The sequence below is a fragment of the Podarcis muralis genome, chromosome 6, assembly GCF_964188315.1.
Source record: "Podarcis muralis chromosome 6, rPodMur119.hap1.1, whole genome shotgun sequence".
Lineage (NCBI taxonomy): Eukaryota > Metazoa > Chordata > Lepidosauria > Squamata > Lacertidae > Podarcis > Podarcis muralis.
The window spans coordinates 34,906,049-34,924,034 of record NC_135660.1 but is presented as its reverse complement, the minus strand read 5'-3'; the positions used below and the strand labels follow the sequence as shown (position 1 = coordinate 34,924,034).

The 17,986-nt window shown below is 43.1% G+C and overlaps 1 protein-coding gene and 1 long non-coding RNA gene across 3 annotated transcripts in view; one reads left to right on the top strand and one right to left on the bottom strand.

Moving 5' to 3' along the window:
• Positions 1-2,034, top strand: part of LOC114597757 (uncharacterized) — a 164,609-nt gene extending 162,575 nt beyond the window's left edge. Inside the window, exon 3 of the long non-coding RNA XR_013393159.1 lies at positions 767-2,034. This is a non-coding gene — a long non-coding RNA (uncharacterized LOC114597757). The remainder of the gene's footprint in view (positions 1-766) is intronic.
• The window catches only part of LOC114597755 (glypican-5-like), a 416,629-nt gene that overhangs the window by 46,681 nt on the left and 351,962 nt on the right, over positions 1-17,986 (bottom strand). The gene's annotated exons all lie outside the window — the stretch shown is intronic.

Here is a 17,986-nt window from a genome sequence, read left to right as displayed (position 1 = left end):
GTTTTGAGAACTACTAAACAGTCCCCTGTTTTGATATTTTAAATTGAATAATGCAAATAAACACTTCCCCTGTTTTTACTCTCTGAACATGAAAGCAGTAGCAGGGGAAGTTATCTCTTTGTAAACTTCACCAGCATTATAAACTTGGAAGAACAAATTATTGGAATGTATCATTTGTTTTGAAATTTACCGATAAGCTGGACAACATACACAGTACATGGCTCAACAGATTGCCTTTGCTATTGCTTTGGTTTTTAGAAGGCTACACACATAGCTTAAGCAGACAAGTATGCAGGGGAAGGCAGAACTATTTATGTGACCTAAATTAAAGTAGAAATACAGCCTCATTTCAAAAGGTTCTGCTGAAGACCCCAATAATCATTTCTGTATCAGTTACCTTTTGTCTAAATGTATCCTTTGACATTTAACTGCACGGCATGGCGCAAAATAATCTACAGTTACTTGAAAAGCCTTCTGATAAGGAAAAGTTATCTTGGATTCCTAGCACTGTCCTTGTCTCTAGAATTGTTAAAGGCCTATACAGCGTGTTTGTCTCATTCTGGTAAAAACACATGAGAGAATGGTTTAGTGAAGATTAATTGCATTCCTTTTGACGTGGGATTCTTCACTAAATGTGTTTGTTCCCATCATTCTGTCTTACCAAAATGACAAGTCTTCTGATAAACATGCAGACTTTGTATAATTCATCAGGAATTTAAACAAACACTGTCTCAAACTTCTAATTCCCTCCCCTTTAACCCCACAGGCATGCTCAAAAATAACAGCTTCTGACATGAAAACGCAAGGCCATTTGGGGGGACGTTGAGCTTCAATAAAGCTCTTTGGAAACATAGACATCTTTAATATGCCCAGCCGCAGAAAAGCAGAGTTCATCTGGGTTTAATGGCTGAGTCCATGACTAAAGGACAAGAGACTGTGGTTTGTATGACCTATCCATTTGCTTATCAGAATATATAACGGGCTAATTTTACAATTGTAATGGTAAGGAGGAGATGGAGATCGGGGAGGGTGAAGGTCAGCTGGAATCAAGTGAACAATGGCGGCTGAGATAGCAGCAGAGCATTAATTTAAGCACGAGACTTGCACATCACTACTGTTGAGCCTCTCTTCATTCAGAGAATGCTGAAGATTGTTTGTAGAACTGCTTGTGATTCAGATTCATCACCACCAGGATTGAGATTAAGGAGGAACATGTAGGGGAGATCTTTATGAAGCTCACAAGCCCCATCCCATCTCCCCCTATTTTTCATATCATGTTCCCCCCCCCCATATCCTTTTTAAAAAGCCATCACAAAACGTATGGGGATACCTACCTATAATGTGATGCATTCCTTCTCAGAACACAAGTACAGTATTCTAAAGCACACCCAAAACTATAATGTGAGCAGGCCTCTCCATTTAATTCAATGGAATCACTTCTATTACTCCCAACAAAAGTAATCAACCAGGGCAGCCAAGCCGGCTTTGAAACCACATTGAAAGAAGACTAAATAGTCAGTTTTCTGCAAGCATGCCTGAAGCTGGGTCCCACCCCGTTTTGAGCTCCTATACACATTTTTGCACAGTCTTCCCTAGTATAATGCATTTCTGCATGGCATTTTCACTTATATATACAGTGGTGCCTCGCAAGACGAAATTAATTCGTTCCGCAAGTTTTTTCTTCTTGCGAGTTTTTCGTCTTGCGATGCACGGTTTCCCATAGGAATGCATTGAAAATCAATCAATGCGTTCCTATGGAAACCGCCTTCAGACCAGGTCCGGGGACAGTCTGTCCCCCGACCTCTTCTGAAGGCTGGGGGGGGGGCAAGGGCTTTTCTTCCCACCCCCAGCATTTTAAAAAACCCCGGGACAGCGGAGGACTTCTCCGCTGTCCGGGGCGATCTTAAAATGCTGGCGGTCGGCATTTTAAAATCGCCCCGGGACAGCGGAGGACTTCTCCGCTGTCCGGGGCGATTTAAAAGCCCCTGGGAAGGCAGGCAGGGGGGACAAAGACTTTTGCCCCCCGCCCGCCTTCAGAAGAGGTCCAGGACCTCTTCTGAAGGCGGGCGGGGGGCGAAAGTCTTTGCCCCCCGCCGCCTGCCTTCAAAAGCCCTCCGGGACAGCGGAGAAATACGCTGCGTTTCTCCGCTCACCCGGGAAGGCAGGCAGGGGGGAGCGCGTTTCTCCGCTGTCCTGGAGGGCTTTTGAAGGCAGGCGGGGGGGAGCAAAGACTTTCGCCCCCCACCCGCCTTCAGAAGAGGTCCTGGACCTCTTCTGAAGGCTGGCGGGGGGCAAAAGTCTTTGCTCCCCCCCGCCTGCCTTCAAAAGCCGTCGGGGACAGTGGAGAAGTCCCCCGCTGTCCCGGGGTTTTTAAAAAACCTCTCCCCCCCGCCAGGCTTCGGAAGGCTGCTCCGAAGCCTGGCGGCGGGAGGAGGTCTCCGCCCCCCCGCCAGGCTTCGGAGCAGCCTTCCGAAGCCTGGCGGCGGGAGGAGGTCCGAGGACAGTGGGGAAGACGCGCTGCGCTTCCCCGCTGTCACAGAGATTTCCCTATGGGGTCTCGTCTTGCGAAGCAAGCCCATAGGGAAAATCGTCTTGCGAAGTGCCTCCAAAACGGAAAACCCTTTCGTCTAGCGGGTTTTCCGTCTTTCGAGGCGTTCGTCTTGCGGGGCACCACTGTACATTTTAATGCACACTTTCCCGTAAGATACACTTTTTTTGGTTAAAATTTCTGCATCACAAAATTTAGAGAAGTGCAGATTTCAAAGGATAGCTGTTGTTTTTTGTTGGCATACTCTTTTGGGAAGTGTAAATTGGGTAAGATAAAGGTAAAGGACCCCTGACCATTAGGTCCAGTCATGGCCGACTCTGGGGTAGCAGCACTCATCTCGCTTTATTGGCCGAGGGAGCTGCCATACAGCTTTCCGGGTCATGTGGCCAGCATGACTAAGCCGCTTCTGGCGAACCAGAGCAGCGCACGGAAATGCCGTTTACCTTCCTGCCAGAGCGGTACCTATTTATCTACTTGCACTTTGACATGCTTTCGAACTGCTAGGTTGGCAGGAGCAGGGACTGAGCAACGGGAGCTCAGCCTGTGGCGGATTCAAACCACTGACCTTCTGATCGGCAAGTCTAGGCTCTGTGGTTTAACCCACAGTGCTACCCGTGTCCCGTAAATAGGTTTGCATTAAATCTGAATCTCACTGACATTCCTATTGTCATCCTGTGATGACTGCTTTGGTAACTTGCATTATTGTTAAGGAATACTTGCTAATATTGTTTCTGGGAAATTCATACCCACAAAGATATAGCTCATTAGGCTCCTTGCAGTCTTTTTGTCTACATTTCTTGAATACTTGGTATATCATTTGAAAGCCCAGGGAATGCAGCCTTATGAACCTTAACCATTATTGTTTGCATCAAATTATTTTCAAGATCTAAAGCAGAGTAGAGGACTACTGCAATTCAGCTCACTTTACAGTCAATACCATGAAAAATGTCATTCTTGTTTTAGCAAATGGCAGCAGATATGCAATACAAGGAGCAGAAACACTAATATAGAAATCAATATCTATTACAGTTTAAATCACATTTTGGTCCTTTAGCAATCCTTTAAAAGCTATTGCTGATCCTGTTTGTATTAGAAATCATTTCAGTACCTTTCAGGATTTTAATTCTTTTACTGAAAAAATTACCACTTAAAAGCACACTCACCCACGTTATGTGATCATTCCTGATCCTCTAAACACAACACAACAAACAAATATGAAATCATTGCTTTTGCTACATTCCTAAGGTTTAGCAGATAAACCTATTGTGAGTGACCACTGGTATGCAGACCCCCACTCAAAGGTTATGATTCCACATAGTTTTTGTTAGGGTTCAGCCCTGCCCAGACCATCTCAGGTGAGCAGCAAGGTAATCAGGACTCTCCAGCAGATCTCAACACTATCAATGATCCTAAGAGCCACTGAATCTGGACATCCCCCACTGTAGAGCTGAATGTCGCCACAACAGCTGCTTGGGTTCCTGGTGGGCTCTAAGCACCATACATCTCATCCAGTTTCACAGGAGCAGAGGTGATAGCGACCCAGGCTGGAGCTTCAGAGCCAGTCTTGAAATGCTCAGTCAGCTATCTATGGGGCTGCTGGGGGAAGGATATGGAGACATTTGCTTGAATTAGAGCAGGAAGGGGCGGAGTCTCCAGCACCTATATAAGCTCCCAGTTTAATCTACTTCAATGCTAAAACAGCAGCTCTCACCTAAGCTTCAGCCTTCCTTACCAGCAGTGGCGTAGCGTGGGGGGTGCAGGGGGGCCCGGCCGCACCAGGCGCAACATCTGGGGGTTAGGGTTAGGGGACGCAAATCCACGGGTTAGGGGGCGCGAATTACTTGCCTTGCCCCGGGTGCTGACAACCCACGCTACGCCACTGCTTACCAGGAGGAAGCAGACAGTTTTATTGTCAATTAGCACAATTCCTGTTTGAAATGTCAACTGCAGACCTGATGGAAACCTAGGAGTCCAACAGGAATGTTTTCCAGTCAGCTACCACGAATATAAGACTGAATGCAATTCCTAAATTTCTAGAATGCACAGCCTCAATTGTACATCAATTTTCTGCTTTTTCTGGTATAATCCAGATTAAAAGCCAACTCTAGCACCATTTTTGAACAAACAAGCTCATATTATATGATCTAAAAATTGTGTTTGTGTTGTTGGTTTTTAGGGGCTAGTAAAATGTAGGAAACGTGTATGCTAAATTTTATCGTGAGCTTTCCAACTTGACTTCCTGAGGTTTTGACTGTACCCATTAATAAGAATGCCTTCAAGAAACATTAGCAAATAATATCCAATTAAAACAAAAAGACCGGTTAATAGATTGTATACATCAACCAGTGCAATAAACCTCTTATGATTGATTATGTGTTTTTAATTCTTATAATCTCCATGACGTTAAATTAATCATTACTATGGAAGCGTATTAATATAGGACTCTAGTGACATATCTCTGCTGTTCAGTATGCCTTGAGGAATCGTAAAAAATGATTATTAAAACAACCAGAGCTGGCTCAGATCATAAGCACACTGCGATGAAAAGAAGATGAGCTTCACATTGGGAAGAAAGATATTCTTTAAAATGCATATTAATATTTATTAGAAAATTACATTTACTTTAAGTCTGTAAGCAGTGGAAGCCAAAAATACAGCAATATGCAAATACAGTGTTGCCCTGCCATAAACAAACAGGCTAGCCCCACTTAAGTCAATCAATTGTATTTCCAAAAGAGCTCCAGAAGCAACCATTTGGTAGCTGTGCTATTTAATTTGGGTTTGATTCAGTGAAGTAGAGCCCAGCCTACCCTCTCCTGTCCTGGCAAGCCCACTCAGGAAATCAGGCGTTAAAGGTGGGCAGGAATCCTATGTGTGTTCCATTTTCTGTGGCCAAGCTAGAAGTGGCAAGCTAAATAGGCATGAGGTATAGGTGGCCTGCGCAGGCCTCCCATTCCCAGGAATGATCTGGGGTTATATCTGTGAATATACACCAAGAACTCTGTTGTGTCCTTTGGGGGATCCCTCCATGTTCAGAGGCTGAAGTTGCAGTAGACGGGCTCGATTCCTTTGTGTAGTGAAATGATACCTTTCACTAATGAATATATCCGAAATAACAAATAAATATTATCTGATGGCTCTGAGTATGTGAGCAGTTGGTGTTTGCTCTGTTTTTTATCTAACCAGAATTTGTTTACCGTTTACAAACACACTGGTGTTAAGCTAATATTAGAAATACGTGTAGGCAGCGAGCCACCTGCTGTTTTCAGGTACTGCTTCCTTCCAATTAATTACCCACAATGTCGTGGAGCTTATGAGTTACAGTGATTATGGGAAGGTCCAATGTGACAAGCTCTTTCAGAGTCTCAGGCTGGGGAGACAAGAGGGAAAGATTTGGCCAAAATTGCTTTCGTAACTTAGGGTACACATAATAGTTTTAGGAATATGGAAGCCCCCGCCTCATTTTATTCCTAGTGTTTAGACTAGTGGTTCTCAACCGGTGGTCTGCGGACCCCAGGGGCTCTGTGTAATCCACCCTGGGGATCCATGGCCCCATTCACATAACGAAAGCTACCATAGAGAGAGCAAAATTTTGCAAGTTAGGAGGTCCATGGCTTGGCTTTTGAATTAGTTAATTGGGAACCACTGGTTTAGACCATTACACAGAATTATGAAGAGCAAAATTACTCAGCAATTTCCCAATCCAGGGAATTTAACAAGAAACAACTGGTCACAAAAAGCAGCTTCCCTACCCACACTCACGATGGGGCTCTGCTCTGGACATGCTAATGATCTATTAGGAAGAGAGCATGTAGTGATGTTGCTGCTCCTATTTGTAATTACCTTGTTAGGTGATTTTTAGTGATACAGTAACACTGGGTTGTATTATGAATCATTTCCCTAAGGAGTTCTTCTCTAGGTTGGAAAGGAAAATGAGATGCAGCACATGAGACGAATGTGTGAGAAGTCCTGCCTCATCCTACCAAATGCCTATCTAGTGCAGCCTTCTGCTCCCACAGTGGCCAACCCAAAGCCTATGGGAAGTGCACAAAGCATGAGCGTGATAGACACATGCATGGGCAGAGAGAGAGGCAAAACACAGTAGCACACAGTGCTATTAGAGAAGGCAGCAGCATGTGCAGTACTAGCCTATGTCACAGTCAAGTCTGCACTAGAACTAAAATGGTTGGGAAGTGGTATTAAGGCTGATTTACAAGAGGCAATATGTAGGCTTACAATGGCTGAGGGGAAGAATATAACATTTGACTGCATCTCTAATTCCAATTCCATTCCCACTGGTTCAACTTCTGACTGATGTGACCAACCTCTCACATGGACAAAAGCTGTCATGTATAGGCTTGTCTAGGTGACAGAAAACCCTGAAGAATCATGTGCACAAAGCCTGTGAGCATGGGGCCTGTTGTCACAGTCTGCTGAATACATGTAGACTAGGTCAATGTGCTTGCTACCACAACCCAGTGCTTTTATTCTGTGCATACTCAAGGGTACGCGGTACCGGCACCTTTTTTTTATTCTAGAAGAAAAGCACTCCCACAACCCTACTCCACCCTTGCACATCCAGTAAACCCAGATTTCTTGTCTTGAAAAGGGGCTGCAAAGTCTTTGTATTTCTAGAGGCAAACTACCTTGGTGGCCAATCTGTGGCGACAGTATCTGGATTGTCTAGACCAGTAATATTCAACTCTTTCCAGGGTTGAGGAACCACTGTATCCTGTTGTGACATCCTGCAAAACCCCAACCTCCTCTTACTGTCGCCCCCTGTTGTTTATTTAACAATTATAAAATGCCACCCCTCGAACATATACAAAGTAAAAATCGTAAGGAATATTGGTAGTAAGAAATCTATTTCATCATTACAAAACTTCATGGAATCCTGGGGGAGGGGGGAGTTCACAAAACCCAAGGGTTCCATGGAGCCCTGGTTGAAAGACATTGATGGGTTGTCTTCAATGGTACCACTCTGCTGATGGAAAGGAAGTAATTGCCCATGATTCTTCCTTCTTCCACCCTAAGCCTCCCACACTCATAAATCTGCTCCAGAGGATTGGGAAACCCTTCAGAAGAAGAAGAAGAAGAAGAAGAAGAAGAAGAAGAAGAAGAAGAAGAGTTTGGATTTGATATCCCGCTTTATCACTACCCGAAGGAGTCTCAAAGTGGCTAACATTCTCCTTTCCCTTCCTCCCCCACAACAAACACTCTGTGAGGTGAGTGGGGCTGAGAGACTTCAAAGAAGTGTGACTGGCCCAAGGTCACCCAGCAGCTGCATGTGGAGGAGCGGAGACGCGAACCCGGTTCCCCAGATTACGAGACTACCGCTCTTAACCACTATATCACACTGGCTCTCAGAGTAGGTTTAGGGGAAACGGGTGGGGTGGGGCTGCAAGTGAGAGGAGGAATAACTGAAAATGGCTTATCTCCTCATTCTGATGCTTGAAGGCTTATTGCCAGGTGCCAGCTGAGTGACCTCACTGGATACAACCTTTAAAGCTAATATTCACACCAAACATGTAGGTAACTGGAGCCTACATTATCATAATAGGTCAACATCTGTTTTTGACGTCTGACTGACACTCCAATGTTCAGAAAGTCTTTAGGTAGACCTTTGTCTAGCACTGGCCCAAATACATTTTCACAGCTCCCAAGGTTTGCAGTAATGTTCAACTAGGATGGCACATGCTACTAATTTCCTGTGGGGGTGTGTGCTTATCATTATTTGTGATGAGTTAGCCAAGTGCTAATTTCCCTGCTTTCTTTTGACATTCAAACGATGGCAGAACTGCAGCCTGTGCACACTGCCCGCAATCCCATTTGCCACAGAATGGCCCAGTGGGAACCAGACCTCGCTCACCCCTTGTATCGAGCATTTCCTGTGTGCAAAATAAGCCTCCACGATCTGTTCAGCTGTGCTTTTGGGCTCTCATGCAGATTTGTCCAGGCAATCATGGCTAATGACTGAACTGTAGTATTCCTACCATCACCAAAGCTCCGTTCAGCTTTTCTGCATCCACCGAAACCTACTTGTGGAGAAAGAGACAGCAAGGCTGTTTGCTTCTGCCTCCAACCTTGTACATGATGTTAGCACTGCCCCTGGACATCTATGATTTATTTTATCTTACTTACTGAATTTATATACCGCCCTTTACCCCGGGGTCTCAGGGCAGTTCACAGGATAAAATCAAGATATAAAACCACAAAATACATAATAAAAATAAAAACAACAACCCAATAGCCCCCTCAAAAAACTTAAAAGGGTGTCAATCAGATCAACCAAATGCCTGGTTAAAAAGGAAGCTTTTTCCTGTTGACTAAAGGTGTATAACGAAGGTGAACTTCACTGGGGAGAGCATTCCACAGATGGGGAGTCACTGCAGAGAAGGCCCGTTCTTGTGTTGCCATCCTCCGGACCTCTCGAGGAGGAGGCATACGAAGAAGGGGCTCAGAAGATGATCTCAGGGTCTGGGAAGGTTCATATGGAAAGAGGCGGTCCTTGAGGTATCGTGGTCCTGAGCCGTTTAAGCCTTTATAGCTTAAAAGCAGCACTTTGAATTGGGTGTGATGCATTGGATGTCTGCAAACAGAAAGCCTTATGTGTGAGCAGCTGCTCAGATGTCAGATCTTTCCATGCAAATGTCCGTATCAAAGGAAGGATATCTGCTGGGTGGGGTGAGCTGCCTCCTTCTCCGTGAGTACGCTCTGTGCATGAAGGATGCCTATGGTAGCGATGACATTACGACAGTTCTGTTGTTCGCCATGATCACCTGAGTGAATATACTTTCAAGCGCTGCAGGCCTGATACTGACTGCTACTGCAGGCCTATTCCCCTCACAGGAAATACTGAATACAAGGGATTAGCCAGGTCACAGAACGCAGCGTGACAGGAAGTCTGATCAAGGAGACAGACACATCTGCTTAATGAGCGTGCTCTATGAGAGGAGATGCCAATACCCTGTGCAGCAGGCAACCGAGAAGAGATGTGCAGGTATTGATTGGCACCTTCAGGGGGTGAGGAGAAGCCTGATTATAGTTCTCATGAGAACATAGGCTGCATGTCGTCTTTGAATGGGCAGGAGCTGCCAATAATAACCTTCTCCTGATGCCAGCAGCACAGATTCCACCCCACCCCAGTGCAGCACTGCGAAAAGTGACAAAGGCTTTTCCACAGCATTTTGTGGTGTGCGTTTTTTTTTTAAAGCCGTGTTAAAAACGGATTATTTAAATTAAATCCCAATTCCACATTTTGTGGCAGGTGGGCCTTTGTGCAAAAGAAACAAGAAGGAAAATGCCAGGGTGACTCCTCATCGCCAGAGCTGCCTGTTAAGAAATGCAAAAGCTAACTCTTTTTGACGTCTTAAATGCCACTCAGTCACAATGTGTGATATTCCCTCCTTGCATGTGAAATAAACAGATTGAGCAGCTACAGACATTTTGTACTACACACACACACACACACACTTCAGTTCTTGAAAGAATAGGGCAGTGATTCCAAGTATGTAGGAAGGAAAGGAGGACAAAGCCCTCTTCGCACAGTAATAATAGCTTTCAAAATCAGACTTAAAATAACCACAACGTTATTTTTTGCAAGCAAAACACCACTAATGCAATACTTGTTTTATAAACAGAACTACAAGGCAGACACGCTGCATGAGCATTTCTGTATACAGCTCCCATATTCCCTCCCTCTCACCACTACTGGGTTTTCTGTGACGGTGCAGAGATCAGAAGACATTGTGGTGCCAAAGATGCAGGCACTGTCAAAGGACAGTAAGAAAGCATCCTAGAGAGGCGTCACATTAAATAAATACTAAATTAACACCGCCATCACCACCATGCTTAGGATATAGTAAAGGCTTTCCATGTTCACTCAGGTTTGAAAATGTAGGGGAATTACAGCTGTTAAGGCCACACCTTTAACAGACATATTATTAAGGCACACAATGTTGATATGGTATGATATCCTATCCTATGGTTAGTTCCAGCTTCACCAATACCTTGTGTGCGGTAGAGTGATGGAGTTCCCTGTGTACACATGGCGTCAATGCAACTGAAGCTACCACTGCACATTACAAACACAAGTCAATTTCTTATTGTAATGGTGAAATGCGAGTCAGCCACCTCACCTTTAGCAGCAGAGAGAATTGTACTTTATAATTGCTATCTAACTCCTTTAATAAGTAGTCCAAATGGTTGGAGGCGTAAGACAGGCAGAGGGCAGATTTCTAGCACGCTGGAAGTTTTCCCCAATACAGTAAAAAATAGTACTGGTGACAACAGATCATCAAGGGCAAAGGAAACCGTTTGCATCAAGACACAACACAATCTATGTAAATAATGATCAAATAAGACAAAAGGAAAATGTATTAAAAATCACCAAATAAAACATGATACAGTTGTAAACTTAATCATGCGAAGCTAATCATTTAGTTCTGAGACTGAATAAAAGAAGGTATTTTGAGAAACATGTTATTAAACCACTTTGTGAATAAACAAAATATATCACAAGTAAGGGCACATTGCACAACGAAACAAGATAAGGTAGTGGTGGAACTATTAAAGTGTTTAGCCTAGGACATTTTTCCATAAAGAGGTATGTATTGACAGGGGAAGGTTCCAGACATCTTCTTAGTTCAAAATTATATATGGAAACATTGAACCTGTATATACATATTTTACATTAATATAATCCACTATATAAATATATATATTTCACAGTATGAACTGACATTTGACATGGAGATTATTTTCTTGGGAAATGATGTAAGTGGGGTACTGATCAGTAATCTTTTATTAGCTGTAATTTCTGGCACACTTTTTTTTTTTTAAAGTAAGAGCTATTGTTGATATTTGAGTCTCCGTTGCTAACTTTTTAAAATTATACTGTTTTCACTGCTAGCATATTTACTGCACTTGTTTTAGTGTTGTGTGATTTATTTATTTATTTTTGGTAAGATGCCTTGAGTTTGAGTTTCTCTTAGAAAGCCATCATACAAATATCAAATATCAAATGAAATATCTCACTTGCTAAGCAGAAGATCAGGTTTTTCCTCCAGTGATACAGGTCAGAGCTCAGCTAGGTGTGTTTGTTGCTGTTTCATGCTACTGTGATTCCGCTTCACTTTGCCTTTGATGCCAAATGTATTTTGTTAGAAAGGAAACAATACCAGGTATGGAATATGCATGCCATACTGCAATATTTGAAATGATGAAGAAGCGACTTAAGATAAGGCGGAACAGCAGCATTTTTAATGTTAGCAATTATTTTTCCTGGATTTGACTGTAAGATAATAGAATTGCTGGGGACTTCCCAGGTGGAAGCAGCAAAAGGGCATGGGAAATACAGAAGGCATTGAAATTACAGTGGAGTAGAACAAGGATTCGGACTAATGTCTCTATACTTCAGGGACAGAGGAACACTGCCAGCAAGGGGGATAAAGGTGTTTGTGGTTTGGTGGGGTCAGAAAGAGTGCAATAATGTTCACAAGTCCTTTGACCTCCACTGGGAAGTTGAACAACAGTGGAGATGACTTAAGTTGCTAAACAACTTGAAATCCTGCTGCCATTTAATAAACCCATTTGGCAAAGCAACACAGTGGTTTCCTTAATTCATGGCAAGCTTTGTTATGGATGACTGTAACAGATAGGAAAATATGTCAGAACTTGACATATGTTTTGGGTAGGGCTGTTCCAATGATTTCAGCTGCAGGGTTTGTTTGTGTGTTTCTTTGCTATTTCCAGGGAAGAGGTGCAAAAGCAATCACCCTAAGAAGTGGAGAAGATAAACAAGATTTTCTGGTGAATTTTTAAGGTAGGGGGCAGGTCAAGCACTAACTGTAATAATTTGTGTTACAAGGTGGCCGAGGGCTGTGTGTGTTCTTGCCTTGAACTTCAAAAATAATAATATTCACATTGCTCTCTGGTCCTCTGCAGCTTTCCCTGAGAGGGTTGTTTCCTGGAATACCCCTGGGAGGTAATAATGATGTAATCTAATATACAAAGTAATGATGTAGCGTATTCCAAGAAATGAAATGGTTGGGGGAGTTGTAGATCACTAGAAAATATTATGATTTTTTTTATTAAAAAAAGAGGACTTAAAAGCAACCCCCCAGCACCCTTTAGTGATCTTATCACATTAATGTAAGTGAGCAACCTTGAATTTCAGCAAGATTATCCATTTTCCAAGAAAGAGACAGGAAAAAAAGACTGCTTCTTTCAAGGGGCAAAAATTTCAATAAAATATACAGGTGGGATTCGGAACAGGATTAGTTCAGAGAGCAAAACAAATATTAAGAATAGAGAAGAACTACCAGAAAAGGTACTTCTTGCTACAACTCTATGAACTTTAGAGGTGCTGACAGTGAGGTTGTGTCTGGAAATTGCCAGACAGAAATGTGTCAGTTGTTATGATCTACATCCATTCTTTGCAATAGGAGCAAGTTCTTCCCCTGGGTTTTTATCCCTTTTCATTTATGTTCAGTTCTCAACCAGAATTCAACTTTAAATCTCCCTATGTAACACATGCCACCTCTGCCACCACTATCTGATGTGAAAAATATGATGAAGAATCCAGCATGATATTTCATTCTTTGGAAGGCTAAGGCACAATTTTATATTTACAGAAAACCAATAATTATAAAGACACAATAAAAAGGACATTCTAAGGTATTAATAGTCACTCGGACTGTTGCCCTAAAAGAGCAAATTGAGAATGCTCACTGACGTCCTCTTTTGCATTAAGCATTATCTCTGATAGTAACCAATTTGCTAAACAGAAGCCTTAATGATTCAGTAAATTGTAACAGTTCCTATCATTACACGCTGGCATTTATGAGACACATATTGATGTATTTTTGCTTCCCAGTGTGTTAGAGATACCTGCCTGCTAATATTATTCATGCTCAAATGTGACTCATGAATAACAGTTAACAATCACAACATCACTGATTAGGGGCAATTCACAATTTGCAGCATTTGCCTTCTTTATGCCAATTAACCCAAACAAAATCATACAGTACAGCAAGACAGCTTTCCTAGCATACATGCTAAGGGGAAAAAATGTATTGAGTTCTGGGGTGGCTAACCTATGACTCTCCAGATGATGTAATCCAGACCAAATTATCCCTGGCCATTCCTGGCCATGCTGGTTGGGAATGATTGGAGTTGCAGTCCAACAACATCTGGAAGACTATGGGTTAGCCAGGTCTTGCATTTTTTACTTGTCGCTAAATATTGCAAGATGTTTGGTTCAAAAATGTTGCAAGGATACTGAAAGTATCGCACACAAAAATAAAAAACCAGCATGATAATGCAGCGAATCAAATAATAAGACCTGATGATAAGCATATGAGTCTGTACCAATTTAATATCTGGCAGATTCATGAAGTGTAATGAATTTTGTCATGCTACCAGCATTTTCAGATAAGGATTTGGCACAGCTGAAACCACAGTATTGGCCATGCATTCCATTGCTTAATTAAAATTTTATAGACAAATCTAATTTTTTCGCACACCATCTTTTGTTATGTTGTACTTGCAAATCACCATTGCTGACATTGGCTAACTGGAGACTAGTAGGTATTTAATAGGAATGAAGATGGATGAATAACTAGGAAGCATAACTATCTGAAATGACTGCATAGAAGAGCTATACCTATCTTGAAATTCAGTGACTGGGCAGTTCTTTTATTCCTAGGAAATCTCCTCTCTGGCAGAATGAATCAGCTGCTGGGAAGAACCATAAGTCTCAAACTATTGAGTTGTTCAAGTAGTGCGCAATAAACAGAGACAAAAAAATGAAAATAAAGCACATGGTATTTCCTAGAATATATTTGCCTTTTGCTCTGGATAGATTTTCATGGAAATCTTTGAAATCTGTTAAAAGCATGCCGCCTATATGAATGCTGGTGGACATATCACAATGCAAATACAGATAGATAAACCAAAGGATTTTAGGTACCTATCATGCAAACCATTCAACATGAAATACAGACAACCGCATATAGAAAGCTGCACCTTCGGTTGCTGCCTTCAAACCCTTACCAGAGACTAAAATTCCCCTAAATAGTCCTACACAACTTCAGAGTAGTCCCATAAGATTGCCAGGGACTGGCAGTCCTCTGATGAGTGCATAGCTGTCAACTTTAAGATTTGAAAATAAGTGATCAGCAGCCTTGAAAATAAGGGACCAGCAGCCTCACCTGTCCCAGGGACAGTCTACAGGATATCTAACAATCCGGGATAGCGGCGAGAAGCAGCAGGAAACGGTGCTGGAATAAGGGAATTTCCCGCAAAAAAAGGGAAGGTTGACAGTTATGGATGAGTGTGTGGGCGAGGCAGGAGACCAGGGGATAGTTCCAGAAGAGGAGGCCAGTGATTTATGGGGCTTTGTGCTGCCTGTGAGGAAGGGGCCAGGGCAGGAGGAAGTGGAATGATCAGAGCCATCAGAGACAGAGATGGATGCACAGAGCACGTTGGAGGAAGTTGTTGTTCAGGTGAGGGATGGGCCAGACTATTCCTCACCACTCCTGCCCCACTGTCTCCTACAACCAGAAGGGCCTTGAAGAGGGAAGCAGCAGCTATGGCTTCCATGTAGGAAAAGCCTCAGGTTGTGCACACACACCCATCAGATAAGGGTACATAAGCTGGAGGGGCATAGTCCCACTGTTCCACAGGGCACAGACCTGGGGCTATCAGGCGTGTGCCTCTTGTCTGGGGGTGCTTACGATAGAAATTCACTTTATTAATCTCTCATGTCTCATTATAATTTAATCTGAGTCCCAGATCATTTTTCTTTAGGATTGTTTTTCAGCATCTGCAGTGAGGGATCATTTACCTATATGACATTTCATTTCATTTTTACAATTGCAATCAGCAAACTAATGGAATTATTTTAGAGAGCATGGATTCAGGAGCACCTATAACAGAAGTAGCCCTTGGTTTGCTGACGGCATTAAAATAGGTGATTGTGTGTGATAACTGTAGCAAATTGTGGCTGAATCTTTTCCAGAACTTATTTTAGAAATTCTCCAGATTAAATTGGAAAGCCATCAGAGCCGAACATGTGACAAATAGTGAAACAGAATAGTGAAACAGAAAAGAGAGCATCCTCTAATCCCTAATTGCTAGTTACTACCAGGGATTTTGGGACATGGGTGGCGCTGTGGGTTAAACCACAGAGCCTAGGACTTGCGAATCAGAAGGTCGGCGGTTCAAATCCCCGTGATGGGGTGAGCTCCCGTTGCTCAGTCCCTGCTCCTGCCAACCTAGCAGTTCAAAAGCATGTCAAAGTGCAAGTAGATAAATAGGTACCGCTCCGGCGGGAAGGTAAACGGCGTTTCCGTGCACTGCTCTGGTTCACCAGAAGCGGCTTAGTCATGCTTGCCACATGACCCGGAAGCTGTACGCCGGCTCCCTCGGCCAATAAAGCAAGATGAGCGCCCCAACCCCAGAGTCGGCCACGACTGGACCTAATGGTCAGGGGTTCCTTTACCTTACCAGGGATTTTAAGAAGGCATGAGAGGGGTTGCAGGCCTATGTAAAGCCAGGAGACGGTTAAAAGGGTGCTGCTGTATTAGATTCAGAACCAGAAGGGTCCAGGCGATGAGTTTTCTATTCTGTCAAGACTCTAGATCCTTTAGAATGAAAATTAGGACACAAACCGTGCAGGCACTATTCAAAGCAACTGTAAGAGTTGTTAGCCAACTGAGTGACGTCACACCTGTGAATGACAACTGTCAAGAGTCATACAGACCAAAGGAAAGACCACCCCTGAAATGGTTTCAAAATGACCCAGGAGGTACCTTCTCCAGGCAACTGAGACATTTCAAGCTGGTTTCACTCTTGAGTTTTCTCTGTAAATTCATTTTGAAAGAGCTTCGTGCTTCATTTTACTTTTTTCTTTGGTCTTCCCTAGCAGGGGAGTGATCGTTGAGTGATAATTGAGAAAAGGAGGGTGTTAGTGTAGTTGTGGCTGGGTGGTAGGTTGCCCACCCAAAAGCAAAAGGTAGCTACAAAGATAAGCTCTTTACAGTGCCGGTATAATTTTATGCAAAAAATAATAATGCTATTTTTCTTCTGAGTATGTGCACATTAAGAATTAATATAACATTAACATTGTATTGCAGGGCGGCAGCCTTGTGAACGAGAAACTGCAGGTTACATCTAAGTAGTCTAGTGCTGTTATACTAACATTTGTAGGGGTGGGGACTGAGGGACAGAGAGAGGCAGAGCAGGACATGAAAACCTGTAGTGCACTCCAATATTGTCATTCAACAATTTGTAGTGTTTTGTTGCTTTTTAAGGGGGAAATTGTTGGTTGGGACTATAGGTTGGGATTATTGCAGCAATAACATGGGTGGTGGTTGGAGGAGATTAATTGCTTTCCTATCCATGGGCTAAAAATAAGGTTGTTGTTGTTGCTGTGGCTATAAATACTTAAATGGGTATATTCATTTCAAAGGCTGACATCCTTTATGTTCAAATAAAAGAAAGAGAAAAAGAAAAGGGTGGCTGTTTGACCTGTGCCAATGCCATTGCTGTAGTTATTATGAGGTATAAATAATAAATAATCACAACAAATGTTCTTAGAACGCACTGCTTGCTTTAGAAACAATTCATCCAAGCATGGATAACTAAACCTGAGTTGCTGTGAATCTTAAATCTCTTCTGACTGCTCTGCCCCTCCGCCCACCTGCCAACGCCATCTGAAATTGCGTCTTGCACTGACTATAGTATTGTCAGCCCAGGATCAATTGATGTAAGATCTATAGTGACAACACTGGTTTACAACTCATGATCTAGGGTTGGTGCTGGGGGAGACCAGGTCTGTTGTCCCTTTAAGCAGGCAGGAATTCAACTGGTTAAGCCTTTTCTAGTATAAAAATATTATTATGGGGAAACTTATTTGTTGTGATAGTCCCTCATTTACTTTTTTGGCCCTCTATCCTTCCTGCCAACGATAATAGGAATTTGAACGTGACACAAAATCTATGCAAATGCCATGCAAATTTACTTCATTTTCTGTTATATGTATGTACATGCATATAAGCCCTTCTATTGGCAAATGGTGCCTGGCTGCTGCATGGCTCATCACAGGGGGGAAAGCTATCAAGCGTTGACCCAAGATGGCCAGGAATGGAAGGATATTCAGCAACTGGCAATGAGGACTGGGGCTGGTTTGGTGGGGGTTAACCCTCCTGGTGTAGTGCCCTTCTTAAGTCATTTGACTACAACTCCCATCAGCACCATCAACTGATGAGGCAGTTGTCGCAACAGAGAGGCCCTGCCCTCAACCTTGGCTTATATATCTCCCCTACTGGAAGACAGTGGAGGAGAGGTAGGTGCAGGAGTGGAAACAGCCTCCCCAAATCTGCAGCTTCTTTGCTTCTGCCTCTTATCTCCCAGGGGTTAAAGGTTTCCCCAGTC